The 16,095-nt window shown below is 40.6% G+C and overlaps 2 long non-coding RNA genes across 3 annotated transcripts; both read right to left on the reverse strand.

The window, feature by feature from the left end:
• Positions 1-736: 736 nt before the first annotated feature.
• Positions 737-4,511, reverse strand: LOC131016162 (uncharacterized). Its single transcript, XR_009098873.1, has 2 exons — positions 3,321-4,511; positions 737-1,242 (listed from the first exon to the last, which is right to left on the reverse strand). It is a non-coding gene; the product is annotated as an uncharacterized LOC131016162 (long non-coding RNA).
• Positions 4,512-6,339: 1,828 nt separating this feature from the next.
• LOC131016201 (uncharacterized) lies at positions 6,340-9,701 on the reverse strand. Of its 2 annotated transcripts, XR_009098884.1 has the most exons (4): positions 9,429-9,701; positions 9,286-9,341; positions 7,187-7,251; positions 6,340-6,600 (listed from the first exon to the last, which is right to left on the reverse strand). It is a non-coding gene; the product is annotated as an uncharacterized LOC131016201 (long non-coding RNA). The 2 variants fall into 2 exon arrangements; XR_009098883.1 differs by having other exon boundaries at positions 9,286-9,701.
• Between the last annotated feature and the right edge of the window lie 6,394 nt (positions 9,702-16,095).

Below are 16,095 nucleotides of genomic sequence, written 5' to 3' on the forward strand. Positions count from 1 at the left end.
TTCCAAGACACAATTTGTAATTTCATAAATCCTAGCAGAGATAATATAAATCATGATTGTCCCAAAGTGCCGAAGTATAAACATTTTCCAAAATCCCAATCATGCTCACATGCCTCGATGAAAAAATAACTTCAGCTCTGCGAAGTACCTGAGTCGCCACTGATTAGTGGATTATCTTTCCATGTTGTGATGTTTATCATATTTGTTCAAGATTTTCTCCAAATTTGCTTATCCTTTGCTATAAAAATTCTTAAGCACAAATTCATTAGTAAATACTCCCTTCGTCCCTGAAATAAGTTCCTCTTTTTCCATTTTGGGACGTCCCCCAAATAAGTTCCTCTTTCTTTCTTTCTATTTTTGGACAACTACACCACTACTAATAATACTTTATTTATTCTTACTTTTCACGTTTTCACCACTCCCAATACTAATTATAACACTTTTTCACCTTTTCACCACTCCCAATACTAATTATAACATATTTTTTTCCACTATCAATACACTTTACCATTTTCCTTAAAACCCGTGTCGTCCCCAAAGAGGAACTTATTTTGGGGACGGAGGGAGTAATTGAAATCCTTGAATCCCATAATTCGCTATATAAGTAGTTCAATTCACTTATTCAATTAGAAATTGACAAATTCCTCATTGTCAACTGCTCTGTCATTTTTTACTTCAATTTGATACACTTCTGTGTTTATATCTGAAGTTTAAGATTTAGCAATGCAGAACCAAATTAGAATAAATCAGTCATAGATTAACCAAACATATGTAACATTCCAGTTCAAACTAAACATGGCAAGTGACTCCCAAACATGATTGATTCACAAAAAATTGACAAAACGAAAAGGGATGGGAAACTTAGCTCCGCAATGTTCATTCTTGACCCGAGTCTTTGCCAACTACGTTAGTGGCACCTTCAGAGCGAAGAATCAGCGCCTCCTATCCCCTATGTTTTCTCAATTCTGGGCTGGAAGTCCAGAGCTTGGTTAACGTTAGTTACAACTGGCCGCATACCCGATAGAGCCGGCGATGTGGAGATCTTCCAATGTCCTATTTCAACAATTAAATTATCATTCTACCCAATAGTAAAGTTAACCAATAGGTCATCTTTTTCAGCGCTGAGGTTTCTTGACAGCATTGTTTTTTTGCTATCGATGCTCGGGTTGAAGGAAATCGTCTTCTCTTGCAATCGTCCTCAATAGCCAAGATTTAGGACTATCATGCTACATATCATGCCCACTGAACTTTGCAATGAAGATGAGCAAAATCAGATCCTCAAGAAGAAAAAAGATAAGACTTGACTGATCAAACAAGTAAAGGAATAAAGTTAGAAGAGCTTGTAGATAATATCTCAAGTAAGAGCCCATATGTACTTGTCGTGTCCACACTTGCCAGAGATAGTTAAAACTGACACATCGTTCTTATTAGCAGGAGTTACTGGTATCTTGACAATTATGATCACAAGTAGGGTCTCAGCAGGGTAGAATGTTTAAATTTGCCCAACTAATTTCATAAAATCAGATCTCAAGAGAGCTGCATGTATTTAGCCAAGAATTCATACATGTGAACAATAAGATCAATTTATCAAACAACAAGTCAATTCAATATCAGTTTCAAGCCTATTTTGTGGATACATCAAGTAAAGCGGATTTCCAATTACCAACTTATTCTCATAACCGTGTGAGCATGCTAAGGTATCTTTGATATCATATATAAACTTGATGATAAGTAGAAAGTGAAATAGAGCATATAATATGTTCTCTTCTAGTTTTTCAAACTACTATAACATGAAGTGTTGACCAATTGCGTGTGGTAGATTTTAGCAAAATCTATCATGAAGGTCATGCTGTCAGTTATTTCAAAGACTTCTCTCCCACTATTCCTTTGCCAAAATGCTTTTATACTCTCTTGAAAAATAAGCAACCAAGCAAATGTAATTTCTTTATCTCACAATGACATGCAGTTCCATCCTATGTAATCCATCATGATGATTATGATCTTCAATCTTTGTTCTTTTTTTTCAATTTATACACAACTCACAAGTAATATCTAGTGAAAACTGATTACTACGAGGTTTCAAATACTAGAGGCCAAAGATCAGTATGTGAGCTCGACCAACAATACTCATCTTAAGCCAAACAAAAGGCCATATTAAATGTACAAAAGCAGACACAGAAGCAAATACGCAACCTTGATTATCATATCTATCATTATTTGCCTTAGACATTGCTAAGATAGAACTCAACATGCAAATCCAATTCTCGAATAAAATATCAGGGCAATGATGAACAATATTATAGATACCATCATATGTTCTATATTGGAAGCAAAATATTCTAATTTGAACTCCTGACCGAGCAATTGGTACATAAAGGCTCAAGCAAAATCACAAGCTCAACCCTTCAACTGATAAATTAAAAAGTCGGACAAGGCAAATTCCTTCACCAATACCAAGTTGGCACAAACAGATCACGTCCAAACAGAAAACTTGAGCGATTTTGTATAAAAGATTGTCATGGCATGACATTAGCAGAAGAGATAAAAGAGGGTCACAGAACCAAGCAACCCTATCAAATCTTGTGCGTAATTCAAATATTATCATTAAATTGGAGAAATAAATCAAAAACCGCGAGGAGACAAAAATCAATAAAGTCCAGTTCTTTGTATAGCAAGATTCATATCAAAAGACCAATACATTTTTGCATCAAGAGCTCTAATACCACCATCTCAGCTGCCTAATTCTCCCATGAAGGAGCCACAGACCTCAATTAAATAACCAAGTTATCAAAAACAGTAATATCAATATAAATTCATTTATGACTCTCCCCATCAGATCAACCTTAAACTGAAAAATGAATGTGTAAATTCCAGGCTCGCGAGGCTTGCATTCAAGCCAAAAATATTTTTCAAAAACTACCAAGCTCTAAATAAATTAAACTCATTTTTCAAAGCAAGTGACAATGATAGCACACATAATCAGTAAGACATTTGCCAAATATATTTTTTTAGTGATAGCACAGATTCCAGCTTGTGTGAGGCATTAACTTTCTCAATTTGCAAATACTAGTATAAGATGCTGCTAAAGTACGCCAAAATGCCGAGTATAATTAAACAAACAAGAGGACAAACAAGAACACACCTACATAATTATATCCTCTAGCCCCTCTAGCTAAATTCAACGAGATCAATGCATGTATAGCCTTAATTATGAGTTTGTGCAACTAGATATTTGGACATTTAGCAACCAAATCTAGACTGAATTCATTTGAGCCAATGTGATCCCATCTATATTAAATTTGTTGTATTATTCACATTACCATCAGGTCTGATTCGAACTCATTCAAGCCGATTCGAGCAGAGATCGTGGTTCTGGTTCGTCGCCAGATTTCGTGCAAATTCAGGGTTCTATACCTGCATCTTTTAATCCACAACAAAAAGGAAATTAGAACTCTCCAATCGAGGGAGAAAATTATGGAAATATGTTTGTATTTGAGAAACTGAGAGCAAAAATAGAATGAGCTCGCCGCGACGACGGGCGTTTTTGATGCAGCCTGTGTCAATAACTAGGCCGGCGACGGCCATGTCGGTGGCCTCCTACGCCGCCAAGGCGCTGCTCTGCAGCTGAGAGATAGCTGGAGGGGCATCGTGGGACGATGACAAGAAAAAGCTGTTTGGCGTCGCGTGCCGAACAGGGGTTCGCTGAGCCTGAGTTACACTTCAATTTTCAACTTAGCTTTGTAAAATTGGGCATCGCTGGAATGCAGTTTAGGACCGAGCTTTGCCCTAAATTGAAGAAATCGGACTTGAGAAGACGAGTTGTCCGTAGCTCTGGTCGCGGCTCGTACGAGATGAAGCGGGGACAGACGACAGTGTGCCCGGTTCTGTGCTTTCTCGGAGGCGTGAACGGGGACGCTTTGTCCAGATTCAGACAGATCGATATTTGAGAGAATGGAGATTTTCCTTGATTTGGATCGATATTTTTGTTCTGACCACCAGATACTTTCGATTGGGATCTTGGTATACCCAATTTCTCACCGGAGATGGTGGAAAGTTGCCAGCCATTCCCCACAGAGACTGGAAAACTAAAAAAGATTCACCGGAGTTTGTGCTAGCATCGAAATTGTGATTTAGGATTAGGGATCAGATAATGTTTTCGAATTGGGGCCTTTTTCCTGGATTGAGGATTTCAGATTTTGAAACTACCATAAACTGATTCAGCCAAAAAAAAGACATTTGGGGTATGATCGGGAATTGTTGTAGTATTCTTCGCCAAGTGCATGAAATTGACGAACTCGCCGGAAAACTTTGCCAGAAAAGAACCTCACGTCTTAGCTCAATTTCCCACGGACGGCACCAGTTGATGAGATTCGAAATAATTCTTATACTAGAAAATAGATAAAAGTCATAAACGACACCGAATATACATGATTCGATCACTAAATGATCTACGTCCATGGAGTTGCTCAAAATTTCACTATCTTTGTGGCTGATTACATTGTACATAGTTTTTGAATGAGAGAGAGAGGTCCTTCACCTAATAATCGAAGTCCTATTTATAAGCATCTAAGAGCATCCACAATGGTGAGCCCCAAGTGGGTGCAAATGATGGTCCCCACTACTATTGCACCCACTTTACACAATGAAAGAGCCCACCCTTGGCTCTTTAATTTATTTATTCTTTTTTTTAGTAAAACACGAAAATAGGAATAAAAGAGGGAGGTGGCAACATGCGCAGCGGCTTGCACCCGGAGCGATGGGGCGCTTCGGCCCTCTGCACCGCCGGTGCGGCAACGGGAGTGGGTGCAATAAATGGGGGCTCGCACTGGCTATTGAGCCCCCATTGTGGATGCTCTAATTAGCCTTGGCCCATTTAGTATCTAGGGCCCATTAACCCATATAACTAAGCCTAGATCATTATTACAGAGCTGAGTCATCGAGAGTAATACAGAGCTGGTGTAGAGCTAAGCTTGGCCAGGGCAAGAGCCTTGAGTGGTCAGAGCTGGTGTATATCTTAGCTGGAAAGTTGGGTCGAACAATGCCAAATCAGACCTGTCAAGTTCGGAGCTGCACCAAATACTTAAAATAAACATATTAGCGGTATTAATAATAATAAGAATAAATAGAGATATTTCGGTCCAGTTGAGCATAACGATGGTGCATATTTTACTCCTCGTCAGAAACGTTGGATCTCTCATATTTATTTACTCCCTCCGTCCCATTATTCATGGCTCGTATTCCTTTTTGGGCCGTCCCAAGCTACTTGGCTCGTTTCCTTTTTGAGCCATAATTAGGGAACTATTAACAACTTAATTAAGGCAACTATATAAAGCAAAATTAGAAACCCTAAATCTACCCAACCCCTCCTCAATTCCTTCCGCCGCTCTATGCTCTCTTTCTCTCTCATATGCGCAGCCCTCCTGTGGCGGAAACCCTAAATTGCGCCGCCCTCTACCGCCTCTATTGCCGCCCTTAATCGCAGTGATGAAGTGTTCCTTCCCTTGGAAAGAGTATCTGAGCGACGAGTGGATCCCCGATACCGAAGATTCGCTCGGCTTCATCAACGCTCCGCCGCCTGTGTACTTCCCGTTCTCCATGTCGGAGGCGTTGACGGCTGCCTCCCAGGAGTCGTGGCTCGGCGCATCTGAGGTTGAACATGAAGGAGAGCTTAGGGTCAAAGAAAGTCCATCCCCTCCGCTCCGACCTACGATCTATCGCCGCCCTTGTCCCGCAAGGATCAGAAAGTATGAAACCCCCTCCTTACCTCTCTCATATACTCAGTCCCCTGATTTAGGTCAATATACTGATCTTCTCTGTTACGAATCATGGGCATCGGTTTTTCTGAGCGAGGAAACCCCTAGATCCGATGCCAAATCGAAAGATTTGGCGGCGAAATCAGGGGTTAAAGCGGAGGAAACAGGGGCCAAAACGGAGGCCACCGTCGACTACTCGCCACACTGCTTCCTGAATTGTTTTGGGTGAGATCTTCCATGTTTTTGGTGAATTTGTGCCTATTTGAAAATGTAATTTTGTGGCTGTATGCAAGAGACCTAGGGGTTTAATGGGTGATTGCATTGCTGAAATGATAAGAACCTGCTCATATTTTTAAAAAAAATGCATCTATGATTAATAATGAGATGTACGAGTATGAATTGTGTGCTGTTGGTTTAGTTGGTGTCTTGAGCATGTTGGTGTGTTGTTACTGATTTGGTGGTGATGTTTGGAGTGTGGGTGGTTGTCACAGCCCACTATCCCAATGACGGGTTAACCGGGGTTATGACTTGGGTGAACAATAAGAAATGGAAATTAAAAAGGGATTTACTAAATAACCAACATTAATAACAACAAACTAGTGGTATATATATATATATATAACCACTTGGGTAATTAACAAACGAGCCAGCCATAACGACTAAACCCCAAATGAAAGTTAAACAAAATGAAGGAGTAATAAGTTCCACAATACGATAACAAATTCAGAGTGTTTGCAGCGGAAAAACGTGTGAGTTATGCATATGGAGATGCATACTCAAGGTTTCATTACATAAACATCAAAAGGGAAATCCGCTCAACACCGATCCATTCCATCGCCTGCTCAACCTGCACATTTAGAAATACATGCAGGGCTGAGTATAAAAATACTCAGTGACATAAGCCGAAAATACAACATGCATACATATATAAATTGAACTGCCATAACAGTAACACACAGGGGTTTTCATAAATGACCTGCGCTTACTAAAACATTTCGTTCATTTTCATAAAGGTGGATGCATCCCATTTTCAGTCTATATGATCCATATCTGTCCTTTCTGTCACGCGCCGGGAAGGAGGCCTCCTTACCACGGACGCCAAGACCGGTCGCAAGCGACTCGCGGTCTCCATAAGTGTACACGTTAACCCTAGCTAGCGACCTTTGTCTAGCATAGGATCCCAATTGGATTTCCTTTAAAGTTGGCGAACCAACACAGATAGGATACATATAAAAACATAAACATTTTGGCAGTCAATCATTTCATAAACATTTCATTTTCATAACATTTTCATTTTCATAAAGGGCATTAAACATATAAGCATTTCATAAGAACTGAATAAATAGTCAAAACATATCATGCATATATATTCGCATATGAGGCCTACGTCACGCAGGGGATCTCTATATACGTAATAATAAAATAATGCCCACCTCAATTGTTCTTAAAGCTGGCGTGGAGTCGTTTCTTCTTCTGCTTCACTTTCTGTCGCCCGGACCTTCATTGATGAAGAGTCGATAAGTTCGTGAAGAAATTGTCATAAGACAAAGTCTAATTCTACGTGCCTAAGGTATCTTTTAATGTTTTAGGGTTCTAGCATCCATATTAATCTCGTTTCATTCAATCAATAAAATGTAACCAATTATCATGTAACTATCATATAGGTTCGAACCCATTTGTTCGAACATCGACATGTACATAATCCATAACTTCCCTCTATACCCGTCATTTAGTCAAGTACTCCATCAATTAAGAACAAGCCATATATTATCACCCTGAAAATTATAAATCATGCTTTCCAATACTTCGCACATTTTCATCACTTAAATAAATAAATCATTTATAAACACATGCTTAGCAATTTAATATCTCAATTAAATCCCAAGCTCATTTGATAAAGTAAATCATATACTTAATCATTCTATAACACAATTCCACATTTTTTTTATCATGTAAATAAATAAGAAATTCCATTATTCATTTATAAATAATAAAACATTTTAAAATCCATTGATATGAAATAAAACATTTTAACCATTAAAAAAAAAAAATCCATACTCGTAAGCTTTGAAAATAATTTTATCATATAATAAATGGGGCTTAATCCCAAAATATTTGCTTTAAAGTCCATTAATAATTTAAATAATAGAATGGACTTCATTTAGAATAAATAATCCCAACTTCCAATATTAAAATTTAAATCAAGAGATTTAAATTCACTAAGTAATTTAGTGAAAATTTAAACATTTTTTTTTTTAAGAAATAAGGCCAAAATTCGTAGGCCTATATTTAAAACAATAGCCCAAGCATTTAAATAAAATTAGCCTACACAACTAAAATAAAAACCCATCAATTTTAAAACAAAAAGAGCCCAGCAGAAGTAAAATAAAATCGGCCCAAACAAATTAAAACATGAGCCCAAATTAATAAAAATCGGCCCACTCACTCTTTTTTTTTAAAAATTTTCGGCCCACTCTAAACCTAACCCTAATACATACAACATATACCACACACACAAAACACATAACACACGCACACCTTTCTCACTCTCTCCCTCTCGGTCTGCCTCTCTCGTCTCTCTCACTCTCACTCGGCTGAGGTCGGCGCCGCCTCCGGCGCGCCGCCTCGCCGTCGTCTCGTCCCCTCTCTTTTCACTCCCTCGGTCTCCTCTTCCCTCTCTCTCGCTGGTACAGTCGCCTCCGCCTCCTTCGCGTGCCACTGCCGCCTCCGCCGTGGCCAAGCACGGCGCCGCCTGGTCTTCCTCCTTCGGCTGCTGCTCGGAAAAGTGCGCGGGTAGCCTCCTCTCCATCCCCTCATTTGGAACAGGGCATCTGCCCTCTCCGCCATAGGGAGCGCACGGCCGCCGTCTGGTCACCTCCTCCGTCGTCCGTCTGGCTGGAGTCGCGGTGGAGGCCGGGCCTTGCCTCGCCGGGAAGGTAGGTTCCAATTCTTCCCCCTTTTCCTCTCTTTTCTATTTTTTTTTAAACCCATATCTGAAATTGCCCCCCCTTTCTTTTCCTCTTTTCCGGCCGATCAGGAACAGCTCGTTGCTCCCGCCGCCGTGTCGCCGCTGCCGATGCCGCCGCGTCGTCGTCACTGGAGAAGATGAGTCCTCCCTTCTCTCTCTCTCTCTTCCCTTTTTTTTAAAACTGAAATCCTAACCATCTCTCTTTCTACCCTCTTCTCTCTCGTTTTTTGGCAGGACAAGGGCTAGGCGGTTACCGCCGCCGTGTCGCCTTCGGCCGTGAGCAGCCGCCGGCTGCTCTCACCCCCATCACTCCGTTCCCGGACACACATACAAGACAGAGTACAAGAACCCCCAAATTCAGTCCAGATTCACAAGTATAGCAAAGCTAGGGTTTTGTTTAGAAATCTGTTCTTTCATCATTCATTTATCATTTTCTTAGCAAAAATCAAACCTTGTAAATGTAATAGCTTAGAAAATATATTAACATGTGTGCGTGCGTATTCTTCTGTTCTTTGATGCTTGAATCGAAATTAACAAGATAGAGTGGAGAGGAATTGGAGTAACCTTGATATGAGTAGGAAATGAGGAAAATCTTCTTTCTGAATTCACCAAAATTGGATCTGCGAATTTATTCAGCCAAGCTTAACAATGAAATTTTGGATCTGAAAACTATGAAAGAATTGGAAGAATTAATGGACGTTTATTACCTCTTTCTTGTTTTGGGAAATCTTGGAAACTGATTTGGAAAGCTGGAATCAGTGAATTATAATTCAAGCATAAGAACGTATAGCTTGGATCAGAATGTTAGGAGGAATGGGAGGAATGTTGGATGTTGATTTTGATTAAATAAAAGCTAATTGCATGTTGAGATGTTAAAGGTGTAGAAGATGGCTGGCAAAAGAAGGTGTAAAGAGTGTTTAGTGGAATGATGAGTGTGTGGAATAATGAGTGTTTAGTGGAATGATGAGTGTTTAGTGGGATGGTTGGCATATGATGAGTGTTTCCAACACCATCAATTTATTTAAGAGTAAGATGGATGTAGAAATGTGTAGGTGCTAGATGAATGTGATGAATAAAATCCTTATTCTGTATTTGTAATACTAATTTCGGGTTCTCATATAACGAAGCTTCGTTATAACTCTCTATAAATTATATATTTTATAACTCGTTTTATAAGTCGAAAATTAATTACGACTTCAAGTAAATAATAGAAATACTATTTCCATCGTATATAAATTAAATAACATGACTCTGCTAAGTCAGTTATAATCCGAAATAATAATTATTGACTACTCAATAATCCTTTAAATCTCAAACGGATTCAAATAATAATAATAAGAATTTAGCACATCAAAACACATATATAACAATTAAATCACATTAGATAAATCAAATCAGTTTTATTATTAATGGATGCCGAACCCTAATTATTAAGTCTTTAATCAGTGATTAAAAACTGGGATATGACATACTATCCCCCTTAAAATAAATTTCGTCCCGAAATTTGTACCTCAGGAAATAATTCTGGGTATTTCTCCTTCATGCTAGACTCGAGTTCCCATGTCGCCTCTTCTTGATCATGGTGCTTCCAAAGGACTTTTACTAAGGGTATCGACTTATTCCTTAGTACTTGAACCTTCCGATCTAGAATAGATTCGGGTCTCTCTTCATAGCTCATATCTGGGCTTAGGATAACGTCGTCCCGTTGGATCACGTGTTTTGGATCATAAACATATTTTCTCAACTGCGACACATGAAACACATTATGCACATTCTCAAGGCTTGGCGGCAACTGCCAGCCTGTAAGCTACCGGGCCCACCCTTTCTAGGATCTCATAGGGTCCTATAAAACGGGGTCTAAGCTTACCCTTTACGCCAAATCTTATAATCCCTTTAGAGGGAGAAACCTTCAGAAAGACTTTATCCTCACACTCAAACTGCAAGTTGGTTCGTCGTTTGTCGGCATAAGACTTCTGTCTATCTTGGGCTTCTTTAATACGCTGTCGAATCTGACGGACGATCTCGATCATCTCGCCTACTGTATCTGGCCCCAAGATTCTTCTTTCGCCTACTTCATCCCAGTAAAGCGGCGATCTACATTTCTTCCCGTATAACGCCTCATAAGGTGCCATGGCGATAGTTGCTTGATAGCTGTTGTTGTAAGCAAATTCGATTAGTGGCAACACACGCTCCCAATCTTCTCCTCTATCTAGCACAACAGTCCTTAACATATCTTCTAGCATTTGAATTGTCCTTTCGGACTGACCGTCGGTCTGCGGGTGGAAAGCTGTGCTGAAATTCAACCTTGTTCCCAATTCCTTCTGCAAGCTTATCCATAATCTGGAGGTAAACTTAGAGTCTCTGTCGGACGTGATTGTCTTCGGCACCCCATGTAAACGCACGATCTCCTTGATGTAGAGTTGGGCTAACTTATCTGATCCATACGTGATAGGGATAGGCAGAAAGTGTGCGCTCTTCGTGAGTCTGTCAATAATGACCCATATTGCCGTGTTACCTCGTCTTGTTTTTGGCAATCCTGTAACAAAGTCCATTGCAATATCGTCCCACTTCCATTCTGGAATTTCCAAAGGTTGTAGCTCGCCGTAAGGTCGTTGGTGTAAAGCCTTTACTTGCTGGCAAACTAGACACTTTTCGACGAATAAAGCCACGTCTCGTTTCATTCCTTCCCACCAGAAATTCTCTTTTAGATCTTGATACATCTTAGTGCTTCCCGGGTGGGCGACATAAGGAGTGTCATGGGCTTCGCTCATGATCTTGTTCTTGAGTTCCTCGTCATGAGGGATGCATATTCTCCTTTCAAAGAAAATAGCATTATCGGCTTCTTCGTGGTAGTTCTTAAGATTTCCTTCTCTTATCTTAGCTCGTAATTTCTCCAATTTATCATCCTTCCTTTGAGCTTCTACCACCAATTTCCTCAAATTCGGTATAATCGCGACCACCCCCGCTATTGTAGCAGGTGGGTTTATCACCTCTAATTTCATCCTATCAAAATCTCGTATGAGCTCTTCTTCCTTTGTAAGGATGTATCCCAGGTTCAATGGGACCTTGCGGCTCAATGCGTCGGCTACTACATTGGCCTTCCCCGGGTGATAATTTATACCACAGTCATAATCTTTTACTAATTCGAGCCACCTTCGCTGTCTCATGTTGAGATCCTTTTGCTCGAAAAAGTATTTTAGACTTTTGTGATCGGTGTAAATCTCACACCTGACACCATATAGATGATGTCTCCAGATTTTTAATGCGTGCACTACCGCCGCTAGCTCTAGATCATGGGTCGGATAATTCAATTCGTGTGGCCTAAGTTGCCGCGATGCATATGCAATCACTTTGCCTCCCTGCATCAAAACGCATCCTAGTCCGTTCTTTGATGCATCCGTGTAGACCACATACTCCTTGTCTGGTTCCGGAATTGTTAGCACTGGCGCTGTAGTTAGCTTTTCCTTGAGCAGCTGAAAACTTTCTTCACACTCGTTAGTCCATGTGTATTTAATTCCCTTTCGGAGCAATTGCGTCATCGGCCTTGCTATCTTGGAAAATCCCTCAATGAATCTTCGATAATAGCCAGCCAATCCCAAGAAACTTCTGATCTCGTTTGGGGTAGTTGGCGACTTCCATCCTTGTACTGCTTCCACTTTGGCGGGGTCCACCTTAATACCTTCTGAAGATACAATATGTCCCAGAAATGTAACTTCTTTGAGCCAAAACTCACATTTGTTGAATTTGGCATAAAGGCGTTCATCCCTAAGAGTTTGCAAAACAGTTCTCAGATGTTCCCTGTGTTCTTCTTCATTCTTGGAGTAAATGAGGATATCATCAATAAACACCAAGACGAATTTATCCAAATAAGGATGAAATACTCTGTTCATGAGGTCCATGAACACAGCTGGTGCATTTGTTAGTCCGAACGGTACAACTACGAACTCGTAGTGACCATATCTTGTTCGGAAAGCCGTTTTGGGTATATCTTCATGTCTAACCTTTAACTGATGATACCCAGACTTCAAATCGATTTTGGAGAAAACACTCGCGCCCTTGAGTTGGTCGAATAAATCATCAATTCTGGGCAATGGATACTTGTTCTTAAGCGTTAGCTTGTTCAGCTCTCGATAATCGATGCACAATCTCAAGGTTCCATCTTTCTTCTTGACAAACAGCACCGGCGCTCCCCATGGGGACACACTAGGCCTGATGAAGCCTAGGTCTAGCAACTCTTGTAACTGGATTTTCAACTCTTCCAATTCCTTCGGGCCCATTCTGTACGGTGCTTTTGATACCGGCGCCGCTCCTGGCTCTAGATCGATGGTGAATTCTACTTGTCTGTCAGGTGGTAATCCTGGCAAATTTTCTGGGAAAACATCTTGAAAATCCCGCACGATCTCTACATCTTCCATTGTCTTTTCGGTCTCAATTCCCCCATTCAGGTATACGAGGAAGGCTTGGCAGTCTTTCTTGTTCATCATCTTCATTGCCTGTAAAGCTGAAATAATCGGCACTCTGTTTCTCCTGCATATTCCGTGGAAACTCAAAGCGTCCCTTCCTGGAAAGTTGAAAGCGATTCTCCGCTCTTGGCACAATATCGTGGCATAGTTCTCTGCTAGCCAGTCCATCCCCAGGATTATATCAACGTCCTCCATCGATATGACGTGCAAGTTGTTCGCTATGACCTTAAACGATCCTATGGTCAGTTCTAGGTTCAAGCAAGCATGTGTTACTACTGTCGTCCCTCCTATTGGTGAAGAAATTCTCAAGTCCTGATTAGTCTTTTCAGGTTGGAGCTTTAAAGTTTTTATGCATGCACTTGCAATAAAAGAATGCGAAGCACCCGTGTCAAACAGAAGTATAACAGGTGTGTCGAGTAATGTGCCCATACCTGCCAAATTCCCTTGGTTGTTTCCTTGCTTATTCTTGTGCAAGGCATAGGCTCTTGCCTGTGGAATTTGCGGTGGACGTATCGCAGGTCGATGTTGTTGCTGTGGTGGTGGGTAGAGTAGTTGTTGGCCTTGAATAGCCCTGAGTGGTTGTACTTGGCTCGGCTGATTTGGCCCTCTCATTCCTCCTTGAGGTCTTCCTTGGCAGTCTCTGGCAAAATGGCCCTTCTGGCCACACTTAAAGCAGGTATTGCTGCCAGCTAAGCATATGCCGTGATGTGACTTGGAGCATTTGGGACACAAAGGTGCCCTGAGCTGGCCCTGATTGTTTCCAGCTGATCCTGGATTGACTGGTCGTCCTTGCCATTGCCCTTGTGGCATCATGTTTCCTTGCCATGGCCTCTTGTTATCTTGGTTGTTGTAGTAACCCCTGTTATTGTTGTTGTTGCCTTCCCATTTTCTCTTCCCACGATCGTGGTTTCCCGGAACTTGAGTCTGGTTTGGGCGGTCTTCAGGCATTGCTGCTTCAACATCCAGGGCTCTGCTAAGTGCCTCAGAGTGGGTGAGATTACCATGACCAGCAAGCGCCATCTTGATCTCATGCCTAAGGCCTGAACGAAACTTCTCGGCCATCTTTTCATCAGTGTCGATCAGATGAGGGGCATAGCGAGACATGTCGCAGAAAGCGCGATCGTATTCCGTCACGGACATCTTGTTTTGTTTCAGATTGAAAAACTCCGTCTCTTTCTTCTTTCTGTAGCTCTTGGGAATGTATTTATCGTAGATCTCCGTCTTGAAGTCTTCCCAAGTCAGGTTTTCCAATTGTTCGAGGGTCATTGCCCTCTTCTTGGTTTCCCACCAAAAATCTGCCGACCCAGTTAGTTGGAATGCAACACAAGAGAGTCTCTCTTGGTCAGAACAGTAAAGAAAGTCGAAAATCCTTTCCATTGCTCTAATCCAGATTTCGGCATCAGTCGGGTTGCCGGTCCCGTTGAATGTTGGCGGGCTCTGTTTAAGAAAAAGTTCCTCAACCCTTCGTGGGGGTTCGTTTGCGGTTCCCACATTGTTTCTTGGGGCTCTTCTGGGAGGCATTCTGTGCTTCAAAGATAAAAGATCCTCAGTATATTCCTTACCTCAATTCATAACATATTACTCTTGATTTAATCATGAAAGCATCATAACAAAACATCTAAATCCTTATTGATCACAAGAGGGTACTAGGACAACTCAACAATTGTAAGGCTCAATTCTTGAACGATATCAAAACAAAGTGGTGCAGAAAAATTTGTTGAGAAACTCAAACGAATAACCAGATGGTAAAAAGGAGTAACTACTAGGTCGAACAAAATGATCTAGAGTAAAAACTCATCTGGCTTTTCAACCGAAAGTTGAAACACATGGGTTTTCAACCCAAAATACGTCTACTGATATTTGGATCATGTGGACTGGCTAGGTCCAACATCATCACCTTCCAGTCACACGGGAGACATCATCCCGAACTTAGAAAGCCGTGGACAACTATTCATAATAATAAAACTCAAGTTCGTACTGGCAAACCAAAAGCTTAATTTAAAGTTCTATGTCCTATTGAACCCAAACCCCCACGTATAACATGTACACAAATATATACATATATATAGGCAAAGCATACTGTTATTAAAATCTATCGTGTACTAAAAGTCGATTCGGTGTTCCATCGCGTGTGAACATTTGAACGTAGAGACTATGCTCAAACCCTTGATGCAGTGTTTGCCTTGAATTCATCTTGTATCATCATCCCGTGTTTTTCCTTCAACGCGTACATGTCTTCTCATTCCTCTTTGTAGTTCAAAAGAACCATTGTTTCATTGTGGAAGCTGAAATGCTCTAAGTTCTTTTTCATTCTTCTACATCATCACCTTAAGAATCTAGATTGTAGAGATATCCTACTAATCCAGCAGTCTATGTTCTTTTAGAATCATGATCATGCAACTTATAGCAATCTATGTTTTCTGGGGAAAGCATGTGTCAATTCTCTATCATTCTTCTTATCATAACATCATAACTGCAATGATATGCCATGAAAGGCAAAACATTCAACATTTCAATGAAAGGCAAAACATTCAATAATTCATCATAGCATGCTCTTTACATAAACATTTTCATGAAACAGTTTAGAACAATAACATCTTTAAAACGTTGAAACTGCAGTTACCTTTTTCCTTGATTGAGCACGATGTAATGGAGTGTTGAGCGGTGTCGTATGAACCCACGTATGTCTAGTGAATCAAACTAGACTTGGCTTTTTAGAATAAGGTTTCTAGGGCCAGAGCAAACGAACTGCTCTGATACCACTCTGTCACAGCCCACTATCCCAATGACGGGTTAACCGGGGTTATGACTTGGGTGAACAATAAGAAATGGAAATTAAAAAGGGATTTACTAAATAACCAACATTAATAACAACAAACTAGTGGTATACATATATATATAACCACTTGGG

This window comes from Salvia miltiorrhiza, chromosome 1 (genome assembly GCF_028751815.1).
Source record: "Salvia miltiorrhiza cultivar Shanhuang (shh) chromosome 1, IMPLAD_Smil_shh, whole genome shotgun sequence".
Classification (NCBI taxonomy): Eukaryota; Viridiplantae; Streptophyta; class Magnoliopsida; order Lamiales; family Lamiaceae; genus Salvia; species Salvia miltiorrhiza.